This window comes from Podarcis erhardii, assembly GCF_964252035.2.
Source record: "Podarcis erhardii genome assembly, chromosome: 17".
NCBI classification, from domain to species: Eukaryota; Metazoa; Chordata; class Lepidosauria; order Squamata; family Lacertidae; genus Podarcis; species Podarcis erhardii.
In genome coordinates this window covers 2,051,987-2,076,800 of record NC_138515.1, presented here as the reverse complement: position 1 = coordinate 2,076,800, position 24,814 = coordinate 2,051,987, and the positions used below count along the sequence as shown (strand labels likewise).

The 24,814-nt window shown below is 42.9% G+C and overlaps 1 protein-coding gene and 1 long non-coding RNA gene across 5 annotated transcripts in view; one reads left to right on the top strand and one right to left on the bottom strand.

Annotated features, from left to right (window-relative positions):
* LOC309331986 overlaps window positions 1-12,793 on the top strand; it is a 36,088-nt gene extending 23,295 nt beyond the window's left edge. Inside the window, exon 3 of the long non-coding RNA XR_014152034.1 lies at window positions 12,570-12,793. This is a non-coding gene — a long non-coding RNA (uncharacterized lncRNA). The remainder of the gene's footprint in view (window positions 1-12,569) is intronic.
* The window catches only part of MECP2 (methyl-CpG binding protein 2), an 88,359-nt gene that overhangs the window by 9,371 nt on the left and 54,174 nt on the right, over window positions 1-24,814 (bottom strand). The gene's annotated exons all lie outside the window — the stretch shown is intronic.

Genomic DNA, 24,814 nt, shown 5'->3' with positions numbered 1-24,814 from the left:
CCCCCAAAGAAGTAAAATAACTATGGGACATTTGTGATTGAGTGGATTAAACCTGTATGTGTGTGAGAGAGACTCTGAACTATTGAGCTTTATGTGGATGTAGCGACTAAGTCAAATTTCCATGATTTCCCCATAATTTCTCTCTTTGAAGCAAGCTCTGACGCTCTCTGAAACTACCTCTGATGCAAGCAAGCATAACAGTTATAACACAACTCACTGTTGGGATAGGAAAATCTATCACTTCCATTTCTCACTGTTTCTCCTTAAGTTCAGTTTGCCCCATTTCTTCATAAGTTTGCAAAGAAAGGGAGGGAGGGAGGAAGTTCACATGAAAAGTTGCATGCAATTCATGCACATTTCTCGTAATATATTGTTATAGATTTGGGAGGGACCTCCCTAAATTCTATAAATTAATAAATGGTAGGATTTTGATTAATTGGGATATAGATTGAAGTACAAGCAACAGAATTGTGCCAGACAATGAATCCTTGGGCTGGATTATGCAAACCAGCCTGGCTGGCCTAGAAAAAACCTTGGACAGAAGGATGCCAGGTTAACTAGGTGAGAAGTGACAGGAAAAGAGTGTTTATAACAAGGTGTGCTGGGAAGAAGGGGAGAAGAAAGACTGGGATCCATCTTGGATAGGCTGGCTGAAGGCTGGCTGAGAAAGATGCCTTTTGACTCCAGGACTGCACTGCTGTGGGGGACAAGCCCCTCTTGAAATGACCATGCTGTATGATCTGGACTCCTCCATGCAGATTGAAGGTTTAAATAGGTGAATAAACCATCTTGCTACCACTTGGCACAGCATGGGGAGGGGCACCCAACTTTTGTAACAATATGCATTTTGAAACACAATTTTGCCTGGTATACGGATTTTTGCAAGCAACTCTCCCTAAAAGAATGCTTTTTGTACATTATCTTCACTACTAAAGGCAATCCTCATTTTGTGCGGGGGTTCAGTGCTGGACCAGAGTGTGTGTAAGCCCACTCCACCCCTTTTCATGGCGTCTTTATGACGTTTGGGGGCTACTTCTGGGTTTGGTGCAGTGTGTGTGTGCAATCACGCATCATTTGGACACACCTAAATTGATTGTTGCCTGTATATGTATTTTTGTACATATTCTTCAGCTGGAGATCTGCATCGCAAAATTGGGAGAAGTATGTATTTTTAAGAAGAGCTGTCTTTCAGTTCCTGTACTGGTTCAGGAAGTTCAAATGTGGAAGGTTCACATTAAAATGCAATCTGACCTCCATCCCTATTTATTTATTTTTATTTCATTCCAATGGAAAGATAAATAATTGGTTTGATTTGTGTAAGCCAGGTGTATCCCATCTTATATTTGTGCATCTGTGTATCTTTTTGATCTCAGTTTTGACTGATTGTGCTAGTGACATCTTTGGTCAAACTATAAAGCCTGATGGTTGCCCAACAACCACTGAGCCTCTTGGGCTTGCCGATCAGAAGCTCGGCAGTTTGAATTCGTGTGATGGTGGTGAGTTCCCATTGCTCTGTCCCAGCTTCTGCCAACCTAGCAGTTTGAAAGCACACCAGTGCAAGTAGATAAATAGGTACTGCTGCAGCGGAAAGGTAAACGGCGTTTCCGTGCGCTCTGGCAGTTGCCACAGTGCCCCATTTAGTGTGGACAAATGCCGGCTCCCTTGGCCTGAAAAGCAAGATGAGTGTCGCACCCCATAATCACCTTTGACTAGACTTAATAGTCCAGGGGTCCTTTACCTTTTTACATTTATTTCGCTTTCCCTTACCACATTCATCATCTCCCATTAAGTGTGTACACTTGAGAGGATACGGGGGGGGGGGGGATTAACGCATTTCACCACCTGTTTTTGATAGCCAACAGTTGCAAACCGAATCAAATTAGCATTTCATATTTATTTGCAGGACATTCCCCAAAGTTGCAATATCAGGGGCCCAAGGTGTTGTTGAATTTCAGTGCTTGACATGGGCACAACCAGCAACTTCCCCCAGGACTGTGCACAGGGATTCTTATGTACTTCCTAAGAAATTAAATGTATAGAATAAGTTTAAGAAGTCCGGCATGACAGATGAAAATGCATTGGAACTAGATGCTCAAATATAAGATGGGATATACCTGACTTACTAGAAGTACATGTGAAAAGGATCTAGGGGTCTTGGTGGACCACATGCTTAACATGAGTCAACAGTGTGATGCAGCAGCAAAAAAAGCTAATGCTATTCTAGGCTGCACCAACAGAAATCTAGTGTCCAGATCAAGGGAAGTAATAGTACCACTCTATTCTGCCTTGGTTGGACTACACCTAGAATACTGTGGGCACCACAATTTAAGAAGGATGTTGACAAGCTGGAACATGTGCAGAGGAGGGCGACCAAGATGATCAAGGGTCTGGAAACCAAGCCTTATGAGGAGTGAGGAGACTAAGAGGTGATATGATAGCCATCTTCAAATATGTCAAGGGCTGTCACATGGAAGATGGAGCAAGCTTGTTTTCTCCTATTCTGGAGGGTAGGACCTGGACCAAGTTAAAAGAAAGGAGATTCTGACTAAACATATGGAAAAAACTGTTCAAAAGTGGAACAATCTCCCTCAGGAGGTTGTGGACTCTCACTCCTTGGAGGTTTAAAGCAGAGGTTCGATGGACATCTGTCATGGATGCATTAGCTGAGATTCCTGCATTGCAGGGGGTTGGACTAGATGACCCTTGGGTCCCTTCCAACTCTATGTTTCTATGATTCTATGACCTGCTTGCTCCAGCATGATCAATGACGGATTACTGCAATCAAGTACCGGGCCCTAAGGAAGCCAGACTATCCTCCCCCAGGGCCAGGGCTTTTGCAGTGATGGCTCCGACCTGGTGGAATGCTCTGTCCCACGAGACTAGGGCCCTGCAGGACTTGATCTCCTTCCACAGGGCCTGTAAGACAGAGCTATTCCACCTGGCCTTCAATTTGAATTAGCCTGATCCTCTATTCCCTTTTCCCTTTCCTCTTCTATGAAGAAACCCTTTCGGGACCCCACATTTAAATTCTTCCCTGGTCTCCTTGCTGGCCCTAGTAGGACCAACTTGGCCAGTTAGCCCTGGTGATCATTCAGTGTCTACTGACTGGGGTCCCCCCCGCCAAATGACCCCTGAATTTTAGAATTTTATTGATATTGATGCTGCATTTTATGCTGTTTTTAAGTCGCATTTTAATCAATGTTTTATATTTGCTGTTAGCCACCCTGAGCGTGGTTTTTAAACTGGGAAGGGCGTGGTATAAATAAAAAATTATTATTATATTATTATTATTGGTGATGCTGGAAGCCTTGGCCTCACAGATTTTTTAGGGTCACTCTGGCAGCAGCTGGGGCAGGAAGGGATGCTCAGAAAGGGAGACGCTGGTCCAGCTGGCATTATCTAGGTCACTTGTAATCTGTGCCAGGCAGGGATTCCAGAGCCAGTTGTATAAGACGCAGCACTAGAACACAGTAGAATGAAATGCTCTAAGTAGCAAGCCAATACAAGGGTTAAATGTTTTGCTCTTTGAAAGTCTCAGATCCACATTCCCAGCACCTCAATCTGCCTCCTTCTTGCTATTTATAGAGATTCTTGCCTTCTGATGTAAGAGGGGTTTCCCTCCCCTCCAAAATAGCTGCTGTCTTCAGTCTCTGGGAACTCCCCATTCATGCTACCAGCTGAGCTGAAAGGTGTGTCAGCCCAGTCTCTGTTGTAGAGAGCACTGAATGCTGTTTGAGGAACAGCCTTTAGGATCAACATCAGGAAAGGAGTAAACTTTTTGTGGTCAGGGCTCAAGGAAATGTGATCTCAGAACCACTGGCAGTCATCTTTGAGAATTCCTGGAGAACAGGCGAAGTCCCGGCAGACTGGAGGAGGGCAAATGTTGTCCCTATTTTCAAAAAGGGGAAAAGAAAGGACCCAAATAATTACCGCCCAGTCAGTCTGACATCAATACCAGGGAATATTCTGGAGCAGATCATTAAACAAACAGTCTGTGAGCACCTAGAAAGGAATGCTTTGATCACCAATAGTCAGTATGGATTTCTGAAAAGTAAGTCATGTCAGACTAACCTGATCTCGTTTTTTGACAGAATTACAAGCCTGGTAGATGAAGGGAACGCAGCGGATATAACCTACCTTGATTTCAGCAAGGCATTTGACAAGGTGCCCCATGATATTCTTGTAAAGAAGCTGGTAAAATGCGATCTTGACTATGCTACCACTCAGTGGATTTGTAACTGGCTGACTGACCAAACCCAAAGGGTGCTCATCAATGGTTCCTCTTCATCCTGGAGAAGAGTGACTAGTGGGGTGCCACAGGGTTCTGTCTTGGGCCCGGTCTTATTCAACATCTTTATCAACAACTTGGATGATGGACTCAAGGGCATCCTGATCATATTTGCAGATGACACCAAACTGGGAGGGGTGGCTAACACCCCAGAGGACAGGATCACACTTCAAAACGACCTTGACAGATTAGAGAACTGGGCCAAAACAAGATGAATTTTAACAGGGAGAAATGTAAAGTATTGCACTTGGGCAAAAAAAATGAGAGGCACAAATACAAGATGGGGGACACCTGGCTTGAGATCAGTACATGTGAAAAGGATCTAGGAGTCTTGGTTGACCACAAACTTGACATGAGCCAACAGTGTGACGCGGCAGCTAAAAAAGCCAATGCAATTCTGGGCTGCATCAATAGGAGTATAGCATCTAGATCAAGGGAAGTAATAGTGCCACTGTATTCTGCTCTGGTCAGACCTCACCTGGAGTACTGTGTCCAGTTCTGGGCACCACAGTTCAAGAAGGACACGGACAAACTGGAACGTGTCCAGAGGAAGGCAACCAAAATGGTCAAAGGCCTGGAAACGATGCCTTATGAGGAACGGCTAAGGGAGCTGGGCATGTTTAGCCTGGAGAAGAGGAGGTTAAGGGGTGATATGATAGCCATGTTCAAATATATAAAAGGATGTCACATAGAGGAGGGAGAAAGGTTGTTTTCTGCTGCTCCAGAGAAGCGGACACGGAGCAAAGGATCCAGACTACAAGAAAGAAGATTCCACCTAAACATTAGGAAGAACTTCCTGACAGTAAGAGCTGTTCGACAGTGGAATTTGCTGCCAAGGAGTGTGGTGGAGTGTCCTTCTTTGGAGGTCTTTAAGCAGAGGCTTGACAACTATATGTCAGGAGTGCTCTGATGGTGTTTCCTGCTTGGCAGGGGGTTGGACTCGATGGCCCTTGTGGTCTCTTCAAACTCTATGATTCTATGATTCTATGAATTAGAAACAAACAGGGTGATACACATTTCAGCTGAATGTGGGTTTTAATGGGAGAAGGATAGATAGGTAAACAGTTGTGCATGAGCCAGGAAGTCAACACTCATCCCAGCCATAAACTCACTGAGTGAGTTAGGTAAGCCACTCGCTCAGCCTCAGCTTACTTCAGTAGTATGTAGGGTAATACTGATAAGCTGCCTTACCAGCCTGCTGAAAAAGACCCTGCTGTGGCGATAAATTATGGCATCTGACATGGCTGCAGACTACCTCCAGCGCTGCAGGCAGGATGCCCCTGAATTCTAGTTGCTGGGGAGCAGAGGCATTGGGTTAGCGACAGTGAGGACAGAGTATTAGATTAGATGGGTCTGATCCAAATAATACTCGGTAAATTTGGGAAAGACTACTTTCACCAAGGATTCCTGGTTTTTATTTTTTAATTTACTGGGGAAAATGTCACCTCTGAAGGTTATTCAATAGTTGGACAATCATTCTGCACAAGGAAAAATACAAACAGTCTCACTGGAGCTACAACTGCATACTGCCACAGCGCTGGTCAACTTAAAAATTGAAAGTGTCATATTTGAATTTGGAAGCACTGAAAAATGCAGGCAGCTGCAAGCACCAGGAAAGACAAACTAGTGCTACAAAAAAACAAGAACCACTGTGGGTGGGGGAACTATCCAACAACCAACTTCCCCCGCTAAAGAAGCAGCCACTGCATGGTACAGTGAAACCTAATGTATTTTTTCAATAAACAGGAATTCCCAGGTTTAGTAATGTTTCTGTGCTAGCTGAAATGTTTGAATCATTTTTTAAAGGAAAGATGTGAACCCTCAACAGTCAGAACTTAAATGTTGGCTTCTTTAAGCTTGTATTGTTTAACTTCTAAACTACTCTCTGGAACTAAAAAGGTTGCAAACAGGGTGCTTTTTGCTGCTACAGTATTGTTCTAAATAAAAGCTGTTATCGACAAATTCTTCAGTTTATGGGCCATAGGTTGCCCAATTTTGCTGTGTAAGGGTACATCTTAAGTGACTACCCTCACTGGCCCAGAATAACTGGCACACATGAAGCTAGCAACAGAAATACAATGAAACATTTTTTTATGATTACCCCCCCCCCCCAAAAAAACCCACTGTATCTAGATGGACATACAATAGTGACAGGAACTCTGAAGCAGATGGTTTGTGCCATAGTCACTTTGGCAGGGGGGCAGGGGATTATAGAAAACACTAATTTCTTAAAACACATTCTTATTCTAGCCTCTATATCAGGAGTGAGGAACATTTTTCTACCATGGGCTGCATTCCCTTGTGGATAATCTTTAAGGAGTCAGATGCTGTTGGTGGGTAGGGTTTACCTTTGCTACATGCAATTTGTAATATTATGTATATGCCTTTACCATCCTCAGTGCCATCCTTTACCATCCTCAGTGCTTTTAAAATGCTGGGCCACCAATTTCTCGCCAATTTACATGTAACACACAGTACTTCCAAGACGACAACCTTCCTGTGGGGCTAAAAGCACAGCCCCACTCCATCGACAACATGGGACATACCCTACATGTGAGTAATGCTTTATAAGGCTTACATTTTTAAGCAAACAAGCAAAACCAGCTAAGGAAAACTGTTCTTAACTGTCCTTAAATGATAAATTAAATTTGCTCAAGTTTTTGAACTTTCAGAGAGAGAGAGAGAGAGAGAGAGAATATCTTGCAACTTGTCTCTTCCCTATTAATCCACTGAGCTAGAAACTCTCTTCAGCAAAAATCTTAAAGAGTCCCTAGGGCCAAAGGGTGTTTTGGATCTCTCTCACAAGGTGGAAAGAGAGCTCTCCCGGACTTCCGGCTGCTGCGGAAAGGAATGTCGGTGTGCGACACGGAGCTGGCAGAAAGGCTTTTGAGGGCAGCGCCAGAGCTCAGTGCACCCCAAAAAAACTCCCACAGGAGTGTGGGGACCCAAGGGTTCCTGCAGAGTGAAATTTCTCGCCCCCTGGCCCCCCCAATGCCTGTTTAGCACACGGGAGGAAAGGGGGAGAGGCTTGAGGACGCTTCAAGGCACCATCGCGGCCCCTGCCAAAGCTACATTCCGACACCCAAGAAGCAGCAGACCTTCCTAATTAGAGGTAAATGCCAATAAAACAATTTAAAGGCGTAATTAGACCATAAAACTTCAATTTGGCGAGACGGAGATAAAAGAGGAAGTCAGTCTCCAATCTTTGCGGACAGGCTCTGCAAGGGATTCTTTTTGTGAATGGGACTTGACTTTGTTTATTGCTATGGAGAATTGCTACAGCTAAATCTGACTGAATTGTCACATTCTAATGGCTTGCAGCTTTAACTGTATCCAGTTACCCAATGAGATATAAGTGGAAATCTACACAGCTGGAGGTTTAAGCAAATTTTATAAAAATTTGGAGGAGCTAAAGAAGAAAGGGGAAAGACAGGAAACCTGCAGGGAACTCTTGCACATTTGGAGGCAACCTCCAAAGTAAAAGTGGGAAAGAGCCTGGAACAGCTTCCCAAGTATCCTAAAGTATTCTAAAGTACCCCAAAAAGAAATTGGAGAGCTCTCCAAATAAGAGTGGTAAATCAAAGCCTCAGCTGCTTGCGAATTGGAACTTTAATTGCCTGTGGATTTATGACTTGGAAAACAAGACTATGGTCATGGGATTAAAAATAAGAACGGACTAAAAGGACCTACAAGTTTTGGAAAGGATGGAAGACTGAAGAAATCCCAACTAATGAATCATGGCAAGAAAAATTGATGGATTATGCAGAACTGGCAAAATTGACACATAAGCTACGGGACAAGGATAACTGTGACTTTAAGGATGAATGGGAACCCTTTACAAAGTATTTGAAGACGCAACAAAGTGAACTGGACTCCTTGGCAGGTTTTGAATAAACATCCACAATTCTTTACTGATAATAATTAGCTAAACAGTTGGAGGATCTATACAACTCTGTAACATGCAGAAAATAGCATTATTGGAGAAACCAAAGACTGGAACTGAGGGAAGTCGGGGGTGGGGTGGGGTGGGGGGATGGGTTCTGTCGGGGTGGGGGGAGGAAAAATGGGGGGGAATAAGGATATGTTTTTGGAAAATATGTTTTGTTATAACTTTGAATAAAAAAAGAAAAGAAAGAAAGAAAGAAAGAGAGCTCTCCCTTCAGAGAGGTAGATCAGACCGCTTAAGGCTCCTCCCCACCATAGAAACCTCCGATGTCAGCAAAGGCAAAAAAAGGGGGGGGGACTGGGGCAGGCATGGACCCAAACGCCAGAGCTGTTGTGTGCATTCTTCTTCCCGTTAGAATCAAGGGGAGAGGCAACATCACATATCCCAGTTACGCTCCCTGGTATACTCCAGAGCTTAGGGCGAGGAAACAAGTTTGGAGATGGCTCTAATGCAAATGGAGGAAAAGTCTGGTTGAATGCAATCAAACACTGGTGAGGGTGCATAATCAAGCCTACCTAGTGGCAGTGAGTAAAGGCTGAAAAGAAGCCTTACTCTGCTGCCTCTATTGCATCCTCATTATGCAGCTCAGCAGAGCTGATCTGGATAGTGCAGGGTCTGTTACAGTTTGGCCCGAAGGAGGTGGCAGAAACGACAGCAGCTCACTGTGACTTGTTTACAAAGCATTTTGAGAATAAAATTGCTTGCCTCCACCAGGAACTTGACTCTGCTGTGATAGCAGATGAATCTCAAGGGGTGTCCAGAGCACAGTGTAGTCCCATTGTGTTGGATGAATTTCAGTTGGAGGCTCAAGGATGCAGACAAGATGCTTGGATTGGTCAGGGCAATTACTTGCACCCTGGACCCTACCCCATCTTGGCTGATAAAAACTAGCAGGAAGGCCTACTTTTGGCACAGATACTCCTTTGGTCACTCTGCACAATGACCATATTCAGGAGAGAGACAGGAGAAATATGTCCTTGTTATTTCTCCTTGACCTCTCAGCAGTTTTTGATCCCATGGTATCCTTCTGGATAAGCTGTCTTAGTGGGAGGTAGCAGTGCTTTGCCGTGGTTCAGCTCCTACTTGGATGGTCACTCCCAGAGGCTGATTCTTGAGGAGTGCTTCAATGTGGAGTTACTGAGGGCTCCATTTTATCCCCTATGCTATTTAACATCTACATGAAAACGCTAAGTGGAGTCATCCAGAGGTTTGGAGTACATTGTCAGCAATATGCTGGTGACATTATGCTCTACTTCTCCTTTACATCTGCAGGTGAGGCAGTGAGTGTGCTGGATCACTGAATTGCCTCAGTAATGGACTGGATGAGAGCCAACAAACTGAAGCTCAATCCAGCTAAGACTGAGGCACTGTTAGTGGATCGGATGGGTGGGAGATTGCCTGCTCTTGATGGGGTTACACTCTCTGAAGGAGCAGGCATGTAGCCTGGGGGTACTCCTGGACCCTTTGTTGTTCCTTGAAGCTCTGATGGCCTCAGGGGGCACAGAGTGCCTTCCACCAGCTTCAGCTGGTGGCACAACTGAGCCCCTATCTGGACAGGGATAGTCTAACTTCTGTTGTCTATGTTCTGGTAACATCTAGACTGGATTAATGCAATGTGTTGTATGTAGGGCTGCCTCTAAAGATTGTTTGGAAGCTTCAGCTGGTGCAGAATTTGGTGGCCAGGTTGCTCACCAGAACAAGACAGATTGAGCATATTACACATATCCTGGCCCGACTGCATTGGTTGCCAATTAGTTTCTGGTCCCAATTCAAAATGCTGTTTTTGATCTATAAAGCTTTAAATGGTACAGGATCGTAATACCTCAAGGACTGCTTCTCCCTATATAAATCATCCCGGAATCTGCGTTCATCATCTGACACCCTTCTTCATGTTCCTCCTCCATGTGAGGTCCAAAGGATGGCAACACAAGAACAAGCCTTTTCTGTGGTGGCTCCATTTGTGGAATGCTCTCCCCAGAGAGGTTCACCTGGCGCCTTCATTATATATCTTTAGGCGTCAGGCAAAAACGTTCCTCTTCAACCAGGCCTTTGGCTGTTTAATATTCCACAGCCTTTTAAACGTGTTTGTGGGTGGGTGGGTTATTGCGTTGTAGTTTTAGTTTGACCTATTTATTCGTGCTTTTACCTTGCATATTTATCTTGTGATCCACCCTGAGATCTTATGATGAAGGGCGGTATTTGTCAAACAAACAAGCAAATAACTGATGGATACAGCCCACTGGTTGTCTTTGTGCACATTTATGGTACAGAGGCACAGTCCTAGAAACCATTTACATGAAAGTAAGGGTTAACATACAAGCCACAAGTTTTGAAATCATAGCGACAATAGTTGGAAACCTACTATCCATTTCATTCCCATTTTACAAGTAAAGAACAGTAGTTATTAACCTGGGTAACATGGAAAGCTTTAAATCAAGCTGTCAACTTGGATTCCACCACAATTATAATTCACTGCCAAGAATTTTCTGAAGGAACTGGGTAAGAGGACTTTATAAAGACACTTTTTTTGGACTACCTTCTTGGACCACAACATGCCATCCTTCTCTCTTCTGGGGGTTGGGTTACAGGTCCAGTTGAACAATGTATGTCCATTCATTTGGATGGTTTCATATCAGAGATTTATTTTTTAAAAAAAGGAGGACAATTACATGCATGCAGTCACGAACGCATACCCCAAAATATACTACAAGGAAGGTTAACCATAGCAAATCAATAAAAATTCCAGCCAGCCTTCTCATTAGATAGACTGAATCTAGTTCTGTAAAAGAGAGATTTCTAAATGGCTGCAATTCACATTTATAGCACAAGATGGCACTGGGGTATGGGAAAGACAAGGACTTTTCCAGATGTCCAAGGACTTGCAATGCAACACTGCCAGTGAGGAACTAAGGGTCAAACAAAAGCTTCACAGGAAATCTGGGATTAGGGACATCTCCCCCCCCATCCTTTATTTAAATTTATTAGCAGCCTCAAAATAGCACTCCAGAAGAAGGTGCACATTAAAATCCACCTCCTGTTGCACCTAATAGCAGCATGGTAGTGGGTAAAAGATGTGGATATAAATCAGAGAAAGGGTTCAAACACCTTCTCCTCAAGTTGCATCAAGTCTGAACCTCAGTGGGGTGCTTTCTGCAGCTATGAAGAGTGTTGTGCTCTTATATAGGATCTTTTCAATGAAATTCTAAACTCTTAAGACCAAAAACCTTAGGAATTCTGAAAATGAAAACAGCTCAGAAATGCCACCTGTACATTAAAGCAACAACCAAAGCACTCTGATCTACTTGCAAGTTCATTACTTTGATGGGTAAAGTTGGAATGCAGATAACAAGCAAAAAATCAATCTCTCTGGGCCATGATAAAAGCCCTGCAGAGAGCCCTGTTTATCAACACTCAATTACCACTACAAGTTATATGCAAAAACATAATGAACTTCATCCAATGGTGTGATAAGGAACAGAAAAACAGCAGCAAGAAAGGGCAGTTGATCTTTTCGCTGTCCACCAGGGGTGCCAACTATAGGGGCGGAAGGGGCTTCAGCCCCCTCAATATGTGTGGGCAGGGGGCCAAGCCCCCCCCCCCAATATTGAGGGGGCTGCCATTCCCCGCTGCCATCAGGTGAGCACTTGCGTGTGCTGGGCAGAACACGCAGGGAGGGAGATCCCCCTCCATGCTCCCTAAACTCCTGCACCGCCAGAGAAGCACTGGTGCAACAGGCGGGGCAGGACACAACACGTGATGCTGGGCCCCCTCAATGTGGGGGACAAGTAGGCACCCCTGTTGTCCACCATTCCACAAACTGTGGAAGAGAGAATCTGGAGCAGGGAAAAGGTAAACATGGACAGATACGATACGATACGATACGATACGATACGATACGATACGATACGGAGCTTCACTAAAATGCTTAAATGTTTCTTTGATTGTCCTTGAATTTTCCTACCACTTGTCATCCTCTCCTAGCACATCTGTGTGGTGCACCACACCCTTGGAGAACCACTGCTTTAGTGTAAAAGAGGTTTGTCCCCTCTGTGACTCCTGCAGAGCCAGAATTATCGTCTGGCATTTTTAAATGACATTTTTGAAACATATCAAAAATAATATTTTTGAAACCTATCAAACAACAAAAACCCTATTGAATTAATTATGTACCCCTGATCAAAAAACATTATAAGCTGGATGTATTATTTCAAAAAAGTTTGCTTAGATGTTTTATAGGGTGTCACATTATGTAGAAGAATGAGCTTATGGTGGTCCAACCATTTGTCAATACATTTGATCTAATGATGGTTGCATTTTTATCCTTTTCTGTAATAGTGATGTCAGCACACTGCCAGCACACCGCGGGACATGTACAAATTGCCCCACATTCATCCGGAGCTACAGTCAGAAGTCAGAATTGCACGTGGTCCTGACCCAGACGTTGTTTGATTGATTCACGTGTTTGTACAGTCGTACCTCGGCTCCCGAAGTGAGTTTTTGAACATTCTTTCAGAAGCCGAACGTCTGATGGGGCTTCCACAGCTTCTGATTGGCTGCAGGAGCTTTGGAAGTCAAACGGTTTGGAAGATCAATGAAGTTTTTTAAATTTGATGTAGTATTTTGTTTTAATTAGTTGGAAGCTGCCCAGAGTGGCTGTAGGAACCCAGTTAGATGGGCAGCATATAAATAAAAAGAATTATAACTATAATTTATAATTATTATCTCATCCTTTCACGTCCCCACACAGTGAGCAACATTTGCCATGGGATACAGTAAGTAGGGCTCCTCTCCTAATATAAAGACCTAGGCCTGAGATTCCCAATCCTATTTGGCCTACTCAGCACCTCCCCCCCAAAATCTACTTTCTTTAAGTGAAAAAACAGAAAGATGCAGTGACAAATTTGCATTCTTTTATTTATCTATATTTCTACCTACATCCTATAACATAGTAAAGAAATATGTTGTTGTAAATAAGATACCTTGAAGCTCAACATTATAAAATTAAAACCAACCACAGTAACATTCGTATTACACACAGAAAATTCAGATAACGAAGGATAATATTAAAATTAAAATTAAAATTACGAATAACATTAACAATAATCCTAATGAAAAGAATGAACCTGGTGTGCTATCAATTAATGTCTGGCTCTATTTTGTCAGCAAGCTGCGATCCATTTCCTGAGCCTAGTTGAGCCTAGTTGAAACCCAGGAAAACCCCTCACCTCCAGCACAACTGGCAGATCCAGGGGAGGTGCTGGCACTGTCCCGCAATGGCACCCGACCTTGCGGAAAGCATCATTATCCAACAGATTAAACATGTACGAACCATTTTTCAAACTTTTATTTTAGTTTCTTCTTTCTTTCTGCTTCCACTGCCCCCTTATTTTTATTCAATGCCCCCTCAATTCCACCCAAGGCTACTACCACCCCCTTGGATCATTCCAGCACCCCTTAGGGGGCTGTACTGTCCACTTTGGGAAACACTGACCTAGACAGATTGGTGTTGGTAGAGGCATTCTCTCAGATACATAGGGTCCCAAGTCCTCCAGGGATGTTTATATCAATATAACCACCTTAAATTGGGCCTGGTTATGTACAGGCAGCTGGAGCAGACCCCACAAAACCAGTGTTCTATGACTGTGCACCTAAGTCCCCACCCATGAGCACTCCCGCAGCAACACTCTGCACAAGCTGCAGTTTCTGGACCTTCTTCAAGGGCAGCCCTACATAGAATGGACAGCAGCAGTCATTTCAGGAGGCTATCAAAGCATACAAAACTTTGGCCAGACTATCCTAGTTCAGCAAAGGCTGCAGTTGGTGAACCAGCCAGAGCTATAAAGTTATCAAGGAAAAGAGCACACAAATGCTCAGCATAAACTTGCAAAAATATAAATTATGTCCCTGGCACTGAAAGGCCTTCCTTCATTGAATCTAGGGACACCACACGGTTTTGTAAGTAAAATATCTCAATAATGCTGAAAGTACTAGAGAAGCATTTAGTCCTCATGACAAAGAGCATTTCCAGACAAAAAGCTCCTAGCACCCTAAAAAAATGTTCTTCCATTCTAAGGTTCAGGTGAAATTTTTCCAACAGGCTTTGGGGATCTGAGTGCTTTTAATGAAAGAGCTAATGCCATGCTGTTTTATGGTAATTATCTGGATGTTTCTAACAGGGGTGTGTGGGTGTGATGTATTTTATATAGTTGTATTCCATTAATGTTTAATTGTTCTTTAATTATTGTTCCCCCAACCCATGTTTTTAGCTGTATTTTATCTGTAAGCCACCTTGGGTCCCTATCGGGGGTGAATGAATAGGGCTGCCATATTACTGGGATTTCCAAAAGGACACTTGCAGGGTGTCCTGGTTTTTACTTTTTGAAATATGGCAACCCAAATGCTGGGAGATTCATGATAAAGAATGCATCACTTCACAGAATGCACAGATAAAAACTATAGAAACAGCTGCCACAAGATTCAATTTAGCTTGAAAAGGAGATTAGACAAATACATGAAAGATAATGCCATCAACCACTACTATTCACAATGGTTATATGCAGTGGCGTAGCGTGGGGGGTGCAGGGGGGCCGGCCGCACCGGGCGCAACATCTGGGGGTTAGGGTTAGGGGGCGCAAATCCACGGGTTAAGGGGTGCAAATTACTTGCCTTGCCCCGGGTGCTGACAACCCACGCTACGCCACTGGTTATATGCTGCATCCAGGACCAGAGGCAAGATACCTTTGAATACTAGCTGCTAGGGAGCTACAGCAGGCATTAGCTACTGCAGTCATGTTCTGCTTATGGGCTTCTCAGAGGCATCTAATTCACTAGTGTGGGAAATAGGATGCTGAACTAAACAGTTTTGGTCTGATGTATCAGGGCTTTTCTTATTCCTTTTCTATTGACACTATCCCTTAGTTTAGAGCAGCCTTTCTCAACCTGTGGGTCCCCAGCTATTGTTGAACTACAACTGCCATCAACCCTAGCTAGCAAGGCCAGAGCTCAGGGATGATGGGAGTTGTAGTCCAACATCTGGGGACCCATAGGTTGAGAACCGCTGGTCTAGAGAAAGCAAAGCCAACATGATGTCCTCCAGATGTTTTTGGGCTCCAACTCTCAACAATCCCAGCAAGCATGGCAAATGACCAGGGATTATGGAAGCTGTAGTTCAGCAACATCTGGAGGGCACCATAGTGGCTAGCCTTGTCCTAGTCCTTTAAAGTAGCTTCTATAAAGTTAATTAATATTTAATATGAACACAGTAAGAAAATTATTAGGCAAATATAATTCTAGTATCGTTTATTACGATGATGCTGCATTAAAAAGTAAGAATTTAGGTTTCTGAAGTCAGGGTAATATCCTAACTTTGCTGCTAGTCCATTTTGGAAATGCCAATGTCTAGATACCATTTCTAAATCCAAACATAATCTTTGTGAGTTTACTACCATTTTGATGGCTTCTGTTATCTGCTTTAGGTATACCTGGGTAAGTATTAACTCCTGTTTGCGTCTGTAATTACTGATTGAATAAAATCCAGTGGGTTAGGGTACATTTATTAATCAAACAATGTGGTTTTAAGTGCTAAATTGCACTTAGAATAATAGAATTGTGGAGATGGAAGGTACCCCAAGGATAATCTAGTCCAAACCCCTGTATGCAGGAATCTTTGGCTACAGCATTTATGGCAGATGGCCATCCAACCTCTGCTTAAAAACCTTCAATAAAGGAGAGTCCACCACCTTCTGAGGGAGTACGTTCCACTGTCAAAATCCATGCAAGACACTGTAGGAGGACGTGTATACACATAATAAATTTTATGTTCTAATAAAGGGTAAAAATCTAGGGAAAGACCTTTTTTCTTCAAGGGTTCAGAATTTGTCTGCTCAACATGAAAACTTCTCAAGTGATTAAAACAAGGTTGTCCTAACTCCTTTGTGCCTCGCAGAGCAAGACTGTCAGGCTAAGGACAACCTAGATGTTACATCAGGACGTGGGTGGCGCTGTGGTCTAACCCTGAGTCTCTCATGCTTGCCAGTTGTAAGGTTGGAAGTTTGAATCCAAGTAACGGGTGGGTTCCAGTTGCTTTCTTCCAGCTCCTGCCAACCTAGCAGTTCAAAAGCATACCAGCGCGAGTAGATAAACAGGTACCGCTGCAGAAGGAAGGTAAATGGCATTTCTGTGCTCTCTGGCACTTGTCACAGTCCTCTGTGCTCCAGAAACTGTTTAGTCATGCTGGCCATATGACACAGAAAAGCTGTCTGCAGATAAACGCTGGCTCCCTTGGCCTGAAAGCGAAGATGACTGCACCCGACTGGACTGGACTTACGGTAACCATCCAAGGATCCTTTACCTTAATCTTACCTCGCCTAGATGCTACATGGTTTCAACTTTGCATCTGCCAAGACAAGGGATATGTGAGGACTGTGAGGCACTTACAAAGCAAAATGGACAGCAGAGTGTATAAGAAATCATGTTTCATGTGTCCCTACTATCCCATCAACATTTCAGGGAAAACAAGTTTCCCAACCCTGTTAGAACCATGCATTTGTCAATATAATGCTTCCTTTGTCATGTCTAATTACACTCCAAATAAGGATTTGCCCTAGTTAGGGTTTTCTGACTTGCTGCTCAAAGTGTTTTACTTTTCTCAAACTCTTCCTGTTTGCATGTCTTGTTTTCTCTGTAATAAACAACAACAAAGCTTACTTCTTTTAAAAAAATGTTTTTTATTAAAGATTTTCCTGGTTTACAAAAGTATGTACAATGTCTCTTTTTTCAGGTTGTAAAGTCTTTTCTACAGATCAGTTACATTTGATATTAAACATTAGTGTTGTGTACAGTATAAGGTTGGGGAAGAAGGGGGGAGAGGAGGGGGTGAAACTTCTATTCTTTTATATAGTATATGTGTGGGATTTGTGTCAGTGTCAACTAGGTAAGTTCTTCTGTTCACTTATTTCTTGGTAGTGAGAGGGATTGGGGGAGCCCAGGATGTGGATAGTTGTCTGCAGTGAGGTTTGTTTGCATTTGTGATGTGGGGGGAGGGCTTGTTAGGTCAAATAAGCCAGAGTGATTCGTATGCTGTCGGTGGGTTCCTGTTGTCTTGTTGTGCTGTGTATATGATAAAGGGGAGCCATTTGGTAACATTAGTTCATGTTTACTCCTGAGAGGTCTCTCCAGTGTCTGGCTACGATGCTTCTGGCTGCTGAGAGTAGGTGGGTTATAAGCTCTTTATAATGTGAGTGGTCATTATACTGGAAAATGCTCAGTACGGCCAGTTTTGGGGTGAATTCAAATACCTGTTTAGTTATTTTCCATATCTCTTGTAGGTCTGATGCCTAGAAGGGTTAGATTTGGGGGCATTTCCACCACATGTGGAGATATGGGCCTGTGGAAGTGCAGCCTCTTCAACATTTTGGTGAGGTTCCTGGGCATATTAGTGCCAGTTTCTGTGGTGTTAGGTACCATCCGTAGGTGAATTTCAGACTGAGTTCCCTTCTTTTGTCTGAGATGGATTTAAAGGGAGGTTTAGACCACATTCCAGTCCGTTGGGTGGGGTTAATTTCATAGCCTATGCCTTGCTTCCATTGTTCTTTGATTGCGACAAGAGGGTTTGTAGGATTTTGGAGCACTACTTTGTATATTGTGGATACCATCCCTTTGCCATGTCCCTCTGCTGTCAGGAGGTGGTTTTCGAAGGTGGTCAAGGGCCCCCTAGTGGCTGATGATTTTACTGCTGGATTGTTTAAGGAGGTTGTGTAGTTGGTGATGTGTTAGCCAGCGTATTTGGGTATCACCTAGTTTGTTTTGTATTTCTTGTGTTGGTATGGGTTTGTTTTTGTAGAAGTATTTTAGACAGTATAGGCCTTTGGCTTGCCAGGTTTTTATCTGGAAGTTTTATGTTGTGTGTTGGAATACATTGGTACCTTGGTTTACAACCACAATCCATTCCGGAGGTCCAGTTGTAAACCAAAACAGGTTGTAACCCAAGGCGTGCTTTCACCAATGGGGCGTCCCCCCCCCAAATTGCTTGTAATCCAAAAAAATGCGTTGTAATCCAAAAAAAGGGATATACACTCCCGGGTTTGATGTGGTTGTAATCCAAAATGGTTGTAATCCAAAGCGGTTGCAAACCAAGGTACGACTGTAGTGGGTTATGAGCCAGGAGGGTTAGTGGGGCTGGGGACAGTTTGCCTACTTTTTCCGATTGTGTGAACCTGTTTAGTGTTGTGGGGATTTTCTTTAGTTTGTTTTGGAGAAATGGGTATGCTGTTGTGGGGGGTTTTCGATTGTGTCTCTCTCTAAGTGGACCCATTGTTTTGTCTCATCTTCTGGAATGTATGGGATTATGTGGCACACGTGGTTGGCAATGCAATATGATTCTATATTAGGGATTCCCTATCCTCCTTTGGGGCTTATTCTTGGCTTTTTGTGTGAGAAAATAAACGAGTGTAGTTTTTTGCCATTCCCAGAGTTGGGTTTGGGGAATCCAAATTGGGAAGGTTTGGAATAGGTTAATTTTGTCTGAGAGGGTGAAGTTGGTGTTGTTCCATTTCTTCACGTCCTAGTTTATTTGTCACCACAGGGGCTTGTAATTGTGGAGGTATAGTTTGTTGAGGTTTGTGGTTATTTGTATCCCTAGGTATCTGAATTTTGTTTGGCAGAATTTTATCTCTGCAATGTTGGTGAATTTCTTTTGGCTCAACATCTTTTGGGGAGTGCTCCCCCTAGCAAAAGGTCAACAAGTTCCAGCACCTTGTTTTCTAGAAACAAAGCCCTGGTTTGGGTGATCGCTGTGTGTATGGGATCTGGTATCGTGACCATCAGGTTGTCTGAAGAGACCTAGTTTGTAGGTTTTACCTTTTATTTCCACACCCTTGATACTGGGGACTGCTCAGAGTCAAATTGCTAGGGGCTCTAGGGCCAGGATACAAACTTGCTTCTTGAATCCATGTCCAAAAGGAATCTGTGCTAGTTTTAAGACAAAGAGCAATCACAGTTACAAATTATAGGAAGGCAACAATAGCATCATATTCTGTCAACAGGCTTTAACAACAGCACAAGGCCAAAGAGTGCCACACTGTGGTTTCATTGCAATCCTGCCAATTTTAGACAGAGATTCTCCCAGGTACGAGCAGCTCCAAATGCCTTGCTTTGTTTTGTTGGCAGCTGCATGCAGGTCAGTCGTTACTGCTTAGCTTCTTCCATCATGATTAACCTCTGGACAAGAAGTTGACTGGAAGTCAAAAATGCCAAACTCATTTGATGCAAGTAGTTTATGAGGCATCTGTCAACTAATTTGGCACAAATGGCTTCCCACTTTAGAAAGTGGGAAACAAATGCACGCCACCCCACTCATTTACAGCCATTACAGTTCTATTGCCAACAAGTTGAGCGGTGTGCAAGAGTACCAAACATGTTATTTTGTATACAAGTGACTCAGGATGACTTTCTAAAAACAAGAGACAAGGAGGCATGTCAAGCTTTGTCCAAAGACAAAGGCAGTCACAGTGTGTAATTTAGCACCATGTCATTAATTGCTACATTAATAATAAATCTGAAACCACTGGACAACAGGAAGAAGAAAGACCTTGAAGATGGCAGAAGCACTCTGTAATCTATAAAGTTAAACTGTTTACAATGGAAGACAAGCTACAAAACATCACACAACTTCTCCATCAAAAATATTTGCTGAATGGCAGTAGTTAAAGCAGGTGTTGCTCATAAGGCCATGTGGGTTTAAATCATGTGTGACAAAAGTCTTTTCTTACTGGGGAAAAGTTGTTTCTTTCAAAATACAGAACACAACCTAAAGGCATAATATTAGCCATCCTAACAGCCTTGACCAAACCCAGCCTAGAATACACACACACACACACACACACACACACACTCATAAAGATCAAAGCTCCAGATTGAACCACATGGCACTATGGTATTATTTCCATAAACAAAGTGCAGAACATCCTTTGCAAACAAAAGCATTTTTGTTGCTTTCAGCAGCTTGCTGTAATTCGGAGCAATATGATTTACTCTAGAGTAAAAAGAATGCTGAATGCACTTAATTGTCTTGATGGTCAAATATAAGAACATTCTGTCCCTGAAAGTCTTCTTGCAGACTGTTTAGAAGCTCCAGCAGGATCAGAGCAGGCTACCTATTTGAACATTCACACAGGATTTCTGCAGCCTTCAAGTAACAATTAACATTTCATAGCACTGGTTCAAGCTTATGAAGCTCACTGTCTTTCAGAATAACCAACTTCATAGGTTTTTGGCAAGGATAATTAGGTCCTTAGAACAAAAGTGGGATATAAATAAGACAGAAACACAAAGCAATAGCTCAGCCCTTGGCTGCATCTGATAAGCCCATCTCTTCTACATTCTACAGAGTTTCTAGAGCCATAAATGTAGTGCCCACTATGCATAAAATACAGGGTCAATTCACACCTTACTTTTTGAGTTCTAGTACAAAAAGGACCCAATTTGGATGGCAAAATCCACACACAGCACTGTTAACTGTAGAATGACAAATGCATGTTCAAATGGACGTATTTTCCTGCAGGAAATATGGAAGCAGGAAGGCCATCTTTTCCCAACAGTCTCTTCAAAATGGAATCTCCAAAACACAGATAGGTAGTCGAACAGCTTACATAGCAAAGTTATGCTTCCAAATTCAGAGCCTGGCACCATGTTCAGCCCCTCAAACTAAATTTTAGACAGGTTTGGGGCCCCAAGGGCAGTTATTCCAACTGATAATCACTATTGTTATCAACTTCAGGAAGCTTGACCAAGTAATCTGTCATGCATATTACCATCCTGAGCTGCTATTTGGCCTCTGACTGATACAGGCTCTGACCGATACCCCCATTCTCTTGGCCTTTTTCTCCACCTTCTTGGTGAGCTGGGCCAAGTATAGTTGGCCTCACAATAAGAACTGATTCCTATAGAACAGTATTTCCCAACCAGGGGTCCCCAGGATATTCCAAGGGGGGCACAGGTGAAAATTGCATAAATGGGGGGCCACGGCATGAGTCTAGGGACCACAGCGGAAAGAAGAAAGAAAACACAGAAGTGATTGAGAAAACAGAAAAGAAAAAACCCCAGAGAAGTGAAGAAAATAGAAAACAGAGAAGTAGAGTGAACAGAGAGGTGACTGTGCTTCCCAGTGGATGGATCACCACGCACACACTGTGGCAACTTTGCTTCCGCTTCCTTCTCCCTCCCACTTCTGCACTCCACCTCTGTGCACACTAAGCTGTCCACATCTCATTTGTCACGGGCAAGGTGCGCGGGATGCTGTTTCTTCGTGCAACTATTAGTGAGAAAGGAGGTATGTTGCCACAGACCATTTTTGGATAAAGAGTGCAGTATCTAAAAAGTTTCCACAGCTTTGGAATAAAGCAAAATTGTTTTTCATGGCATTTCCTACTTTGTATTTGGTAGAATTAGGTTTTAGTCGTGTGAATTATTTACTCAGCCTAACGTGGAACTGCCTTAAAGTAATGGACAGAGGTGATCTTTGGTCATCCCTCAAAGCAATAGTATTGGATATATAAAAAGCTTGCTTCTAGTCATCAAGAACAAGAGTCATATTGATCAAGAAATACCTAAAGTATAATTTTTTATGTAATTGTATTTTGTATAAATTATAAAAATTATTTTAAAAATGTTCTCTTTACAAAAAAACCATTTAAATAGCTACCTTTCTATCAGTAGGAAAGGGGGGCCACAGGAAGGAAACAAGGTCAGAAGGGGCCATGGTCAGAAAAAGGTTGAGAAACACTGCTATAGAATCTTAGAATTGGAAGGGATCCTGAGGTCCAACCCCCTGCAATGCAGGAATCTCAACTTGTGAAGGTCCTGTAGCTTGCTGTCCACAAACTAAAAGTTGTTGAAACAACTCTCCACATCCCAGCTTTTCCCTTTCTTTATCAAGGAGACCATATGCCCTGAAGGCCAGTTTCAACAATACTGAATTGCTTCAAGAGAATTCTGAGATCAAGACGTATTTGCAGCTAGCTTTGCTGTAGCCACCAACTTGGGACAGAGAGCAGGTTCATGAGAACAAGGCGGCCTCCTCCCATGACTTTCAGTATTTCCGTGCAAATCTGTAACATGGAGTTGCCATGAGAAAGTCAAGGATATGGAAAATGTAGCTTAGGTTGGGGGAAAAGGTCTATTAGCTTGTACCTCTGTATGCATAAAAAGCTTATCAGTGTGGAGGTTTTAGACAGCTTTAAGGTTCCTACCAGGTTGTTCAGCACTAGCTCCAAAGCTGCATTTAACCTACAGAGCCAGAATCATTTAACCAGAGTTCTCCTTATTCAGGGCTGAATCAAACTCCATGAGCCACTCTACATCATGGGGCTTCAGCACTGAGTGTTCAAATGGCAACATTCACCACTGCTGGAAGGAATGGTTTTAAAACATTAAAGCAGCCCAACACCCAACTTTTTGTTATAAGCAGGAAAGCAACCCAGATGTTCTAATCTAGAGACAGAAAACTGGCAGGCCAGAGATTCAACTTGATCCCCATCTCATTTGGGAACATCTCATTTGGCTCTGTTCTAACACTCAGTCTCACTGGCTCTTCTCAGTGCAAGCAGAAACACAGGGCAAGAGCTTATTACTATTATTTATATCCCACCTTTTCCCCAGACCGGGATTCTTGAACCTCCTACCAGGCTCTGTTGGAGCTCCTCCTCTCACACTGGGGAGGAGGCAGCTGAAGAGCCTTTTTCCTGCATCGTAGTTGCTAACAGGAGTGCATCAGCAGGCAAAGCCTGTGTTACCAGACTCAGCTTTTGCTCATGTCCAAATATAGTCCCTGCTAAAGGGTCAACTGTTAATCACAGTTCCAACCCCATTACTACTACTTCTAACCACATTTTTACCAGTCTGACCACCCACACATACCAGTCTGACCACCCACACAAGTCCTTTTATTTTGTGGAGGCCTTACTAATACATTTTGTTTAGGTTGTGCTTAATTTGCCTTATTGAAGTTGATTCTATTGTACGTCACTTATTGTAAATTGCAAGCCATCATGAAAACCCCTTTTATGGGGTAGCTGGCAGGGTAGAAATTTGGAAGTAAATAAATCTATTTCCTTGACCCAGAAAAGCACTTGGATCCTAGCCACCAGATGGCTCCCTGACAGAGCCAATTAAGTATGGAAAGGGGAGAAAGAAAAAAAACTTGAAACCAAGTTTTCTGGAAATAACAAGCTTTACACATTGTATCAGACATAAGCATTAGCTGTTCAGACGGGAACAATATGTTTTCTCATCAGTTGACAGAAAGGTGAAGAACTGTTTTTTAATTTTTCTTTTGCAATTAATGAATAAACAAACATCGTGCCATACATGCATTCTAGGCAGTGAGAGGCAGGCCTGGCTGTATAGCATGGGCAAGCAAAGAAGAAGAAGAAGAAGCAGTTATAGCTCATGCCCACAAAGTTTCACATGGCTGCCTCCCGGCCAATATGCTCTCTCTTCTCTTGGGTTCTGCCTCTTCATTCATGGGGTCGGGGCAACACAAGTACTAGAATGAGAGAACAGACAACTGGGAGTTGGGTTCCCAGAAGACAGGAAGCGATGGGAAGCAGCTGCTATTCAAGACCAAGGCTGTTGCTGCTGGAGCAGCAGTAGTGATGGCTGGGAGTGGGCTGTATGGAAATAGAGAGCAGTGTCAATCCTGACATGTAAAAAAAGCTAAAGGGTTTTGGGAAATGATACATAATGAAATAAAGAAGGTGTTGAAATGGGCTATTCCCAAATGACTTGAAGCTTTTCATATAGGGATAATAGGGATGGATTTTCTAAAGAAAATGACCAAACTACTTATGTATGTGACAACAGCAGCTACAATTTTATATGCACAGAAATGGAAAGAAGAGAAGGTTCCAATGAAGGAGGAATAGCTTTTAAAAGTAATGAACTATGCGGAAATGGCAAAGCTGACAATAATATTAAGAGATCAAAATGATGAACTTTTTATAGAAGACTGGAGGCCTTTTTAGGACTCTTTGAAAAAGTACTACAATCAAATGAAATTGCAGGCAGGATTGGAGATATGAGCAGAGGAAGAAAAATGATCAAGTTATTTTATCAGGTGGATTTGTGTAATAGATAAGAGTTTGATAAATAACACAGTAGAAAAGGGTTTGGATAAAAACACCGTGGAGGCAGGGGTGGGAATTCAATATAGTGGTACCTTGGCTTAAGAACAGCTTAGTTTATGAACAACTTGGATTAAGAATGCTGCAAACCCGGAAGTAGGCGTTTTGGTTTGTGAACTTTGCCTTGGAAGCAGAACATGTTCCGCTTCCTGTGGAGTGTAAATTGAGTCCCCCGCTACTATGGGAAAGCACGCCTTGGTTTAAGAACGGACTTCTGGAACAGATTAAGTTCGTAAACCAAGGTACCACTGTACATGAAACAATGTAACTATTTAATTTGAAGTCAATTTACAAAAAATTAGACATTCCAATAAAAAGCATATTTAAAAAAGGAGTCAATCCTACTTATGACATTTCCTATATTTTTCAGTGGAGTTCAAGGTGACATACATGAGGTTCCCA